Source organism: Grammomys surdaster, unplaced genomic scaffold, assembly GCF_004785775.1.
Source record: "Grammomys surdaster isolate TR1022 unplaced genomic scaffold, NIH_TR_1.0 232, whole genome shotgun sequence".
NCBI classification, from domain to species: Eukaryota; Metazoa; Chordata; class Mammalia; order Rodentia; family Muridae; genus Grammomys; species Grammomys surdaster.
In genome coordinates this window covers 1,277,669-1,282,434 of record NW_021604677.1, presented here as the reverse complement: position 1 = coordinate 1,282,434, position 4,766 = coordinate 1,277,669, and positions in this window count along the sequence as shown.

The following is a 4,766-nucleotide window of genomic DNA, read 5'->3' as shown; positions in this document are numbered from 1 at the left end:
TGCTTGTAGCTAGGAGTTTAAGACCAAGCTGGGCAACATAGAAGAGTGTCTCAAAATAAAAACATGTAAAGGTTATTGTGAATATATTTATTATTATTCACATCTTTTTCTGTTAAAATAATTTTCAATCTCATTTTCAATATGTTTCATGCTGTTTCAAACTGATAAATGATCAGTTCTTTTGTTCTTAAAATACATTAGAAATATAGAACTTAAGGCAGTAAAATGCACTGTAGACTGAAATCCCATTTCAGAAGCTAAAACAGGACCATGGCAGTGCATGGCAGTTATACCATGAGTCAGACAGGAAGCTATCAGGGAGTCATGATTCATAAAGGCCAAGGTTGACATCAAGCATAAAATTATGATCTCATGGCCCAAGAGACTTGACCAAACAAGCTATATTTAGCACTATATCTATAGCACTGTTGGTTAGTTTGAAGATTAAACTATCCCTTTATTCAATTGATATATATTTATTATCTATTTTAAGCCAGAAATATCGAAGTAAAAATTATTTGGAGGGCTGGAGAGATGGCTCAGTGGTTAAGAGCACTGACTGCTCTTCCAGAGGTCCTGAGTTCAATTCTCAGCAACCACATGGTGGCTCACAACCATCTGTAATGGAATCAGAAGCCCTCTTCTGGTGTGTCTAGAGACAGCTACAGTGTACTCATATAAATAAAAAAAATTATTTGGACTTTTGCAATTGGTAACCATCTCAAGTACACATATCTGCTGCCTGTCAGACATTATACTAAGCACTGACAAATTTATTCCTGACAAACTGTGAGAGTATATCCATTACTATCTAACTTCTTGATTCCATATAGTCAGGGAACGGAAATAGCATAGATATCTATCATCTGATGAAAGGACAGTAAAGATGTGAAGCACATACACAGTGGAACAATATTAAATAGTAAAGAAAAATGAAATTTACAAGTAAATAGATGGAGCTGGAAATAATCATTCTGAATGATATAATCTGACCCAGGAAGACAAATACTTAGTGTTGCTTCTCATATGCTGATATTAACTTTAATTCTTTAGAGATATGTGTTTAAGTTGGAATAACTTAAATGTCTGGGAACTAGTAATGGGTTATGGGGTTAGGATTTGAAGGGAAAGGTGATAGAATACAAGTGGTATGAAGGAAGAATAGAGAGTAATGGAACAAGAAGGATTAAATTGGGTGAGAGAAGAGAGGAGAGGGCTGCAGAATGAGTATGGAGATAGATAACTAACACTAAAGACCTTTGAAAATGCCACAAGCAAACCTACTGTAGAAGCTACCTAAAATATATGCACAAATAGAGCCCACTTTATAATTAGAGTAATACCTGCTCTAAACACCATGGGCTTTAGTAACTTTTTTTAAAAAGAGCCAGATATGGGTTTCTTTTTGGTCAGTGTGATCCCTCAGAAACTCTCTAAACATTACAGGCCATTGCCATTGCTCTGGGTTATTCTCCAGAACTTGGTAACAAGACTCTATTGTTAACGATACCATGTATTTGAGTTATAGGATATTGAGAAATCAAGCTTGCATGTAATGGACACTTACTTCATCACTACTGACTAGCTTTCATAGTGCTACTGGGGGAGAAAATAATCAATGGTCCTACCCAGCTGTGGATCTTGCAAGATATGATACCAACCAGCTCAGAAAGATATGTCCACCAGAAGGGGAATAACTAGCCAATTTCTGATTTGATTTAAAACTGTATTCATAAGACAGAACTCCTGCCTAATGTCATTAACTAGACCAAGAGTCTGTGACTGGCTAGATTGTAGACCCTAAAGAAGAATCTAACAATATTACTCTACTAAATGTACATAGTAATAAGCTATACCTATGCTCTTACCTTTATACCCATAGATTAGTAAATCTCTCAACAACTCATGAGAGAAACTGCCTTTTGCAGTAAATGGTGATTAGACACAAATCCATAGCCAGACAATGTGCAGAGAGTAAAAGACTGTGGTGTGGAAAGCTCATGAGGCTGTTTCTAGAAATTTGGCAAGTATTTGTGGCTTAAACAAGGAAGTAGGATCAGATAAGAATATTTACATTGGGGTTAATTCAAAGCTCAACGCAAACTCAGCCAACCAATCTGTGGCATTCTTTTTATCTTGGTAATCCTGATAAGCACTAGACCCAGCAACTACAGGACTTTGTTTATTGTCTTGTTTGATTACTTTATCTTTGATCTAAGAATTGACCCCATTCTTTGGATGTACATAGAATGGCATAAAAGCAAACTGGAGAAAAATAGACTTGTTTCAGCCTTAGCACTGGCTGGAGTCATGTTGTAATGTTGTTTGTCTTTTTCTTTTCAATCCTCCCTCCCTCCCTGTTGGCTGATTGAGCTGGCTTGGTCATTGTGTAGTGATCTGCTCTAAATGAAACATCTGTATTGAACCCCATTCCTTCTATCTCAGGGATCATCACAGAAAAAGAGATGAAAGCACTGTAAGAGTCACAGGTAGTGGACATGTCCATTGAAACTTTATGGAAATGACAATGCCATTTCACATATGAATTCATGATGGCTGTTATTGTATGTACAAGACTGCATAAGATCAAGCCAGTCAAAATCCAAGTATAGTTGGGGAGAGTTAGTAGTGAACTTCCACCCTTAGCTGAGGACATATTGGCAATTGATGGCTGCCGGATGGAGAAGATAGTCAGTTTTCTCCAGGGATTTGCTCTCTCTTTCTGCTTACAGGATTTTTTAGTGTCAAGAGAAGGTGCTTATGATAGTTAGAACTTTGTCATTTGTTTTTATTCATAAAAGAAGAATTTGGGATAGTTAATGTCATGACATTAGTACTTGATGTAAGACCCAGTGGTCTGGCTCTCTATGAGGATCTCCAACTGCAAGGGTCCACCCACAGATCACTCAAACAGCCATAATAGCTGGACTCACCCCCTCCAAATTCAGAAGGTCAATCTCTGCTCTCTTGAGCAAAAAAATTCAAACTCAGGACTTCAAAACCCACCAATCCCCACCCTGGCAAGCTCCATTCCAGCTCCAAGAAACCCTATGTAAATCCTGTCATCTCAATTCTCTGTTGCATCTCACCTGAGCAGAGGCAGCAACCCTCCTGGGGTTTTCCCTCCCATTAAATCTCTTGTGTGAGGTTGTCTTAGTTAGGGCTTTACTGTTTTGAACAGACACCATGCCCAAGACAATTTGTAGACAACATTTAATTGGGGCTGGCATACAGGTTCAGAGGTTCAGTCCATTATCATAAAGGTGGGAGCATGGCAGCATCCAGGCAGGCATGGTACAGGCATAGTGCAGGCAGAACTGAAATTCTACGCCTTCATCTGAATGCTGCAAGGAGAAGACTGGCTCCCAGGAAGTTAGGATGAGAGTTTTAAAGCCCAAACCTACAGTGGCACACCTACTTCAAGGCCATGCTTATTCCAACAAGGCCACATCTCCAAATAATGCCACTCCCTGGGATAGGCATACCCAAACCACCACAGAGGTATGTTGCATGATGTGACTTTGTGGTATTCTTTGACTCCTGATTGCCAAGATACCTCATCCTTCAGAACTGTAAAAATTGGATTGGGGAAACCTCCCCAACTCCAGAGCTATAACACTTCCATTAATACTATGACTTGGATAGGCTCTCCTGGTGCCTGTAGTCCAGGCCTAAACTGCACTGGGACCCTGTGATGGATATTTGCTATCATTGGATGCCAACTTGACAGGTTTGTGATCTAGATCTTGAGGCATAGTAGCCATGAAAAGCTTAGGTCCAGGCATGGTAGTACATGCCTTTAATCCCAGGAGATATAGGCAGATCTCTGAGTTCAGGGGTAGCCTGGTACAGAGCAAGTTCCAAGTAAATCAAAGCTTAAGTCTAGGTGTGATGTTTCACACCTTTAATTTCAATGCTCAGGAGACAGGGGCATGCAGATCTCTTGAGTTCAAAGTCAGTCTAGAGATCAAGTTCCAGGGCAGACATGTGTAGGCAAGAAAGGAAATCATTGAAAACAGAAAACTGGGGAAGATAAAATAGAACAAGGGGTCCATGTTCTAGCCCCTGGAAACTGCAGTTACTGACAGCTTCAGCCACTGGCTTAACTCTGGCTTTAGAGTTAAGAGTAGAAAAGGTTACTGAGACAATAGATGCTGGTTAGCTGGAGCTAAGAAATTAGCAGTGACTAAGAAGAGACTCCAAAGACACCAACAGCCAATAGCTGGGCAGAAAAGACATAGGCAGGATTTAGGATTCTTGTGATGGGGGTCGGAGGAGGACCACAAGGAAGAACAAGAAGTTATAGGAGGAAGGAGAAGCCAACATGAGTTAGGTAAGCCACAAAAACATGGCCCTAAAAGCTGACCAATTGGAGTTACGAGTTGCCCAGGTGAAACATAGTAATAATTTGGGATTATTGATAGGAAAGTAAATTTTAATTTCATATAATGTAGATATCTGCCCAGCTCCAGTACTGATTAAGGCTTATTGTAAACAGAAGAGGAGGAGGAGGAGGAGGAGGAGGAGGAGGAGGAGGAGGAGGAGGAGAAAGAGGAGGAGAAGGAGAAGGAGGAGGAGGAAAAAGCACCACTGAGGTGAAATCGTATGGGAAGTGTTTTCTGAGTGTACAAAGAAGCTGTGTTCTAGGGATAGAACTTGTGCTGATAGCCAGATTTGGTAATGTATAGAAATCCTGGTAGCACTGGTTTTGAAGGCATGAAGTGAATTATGGAAAGGAACTGAGGCTTAGTACTGGGAATGGTCTG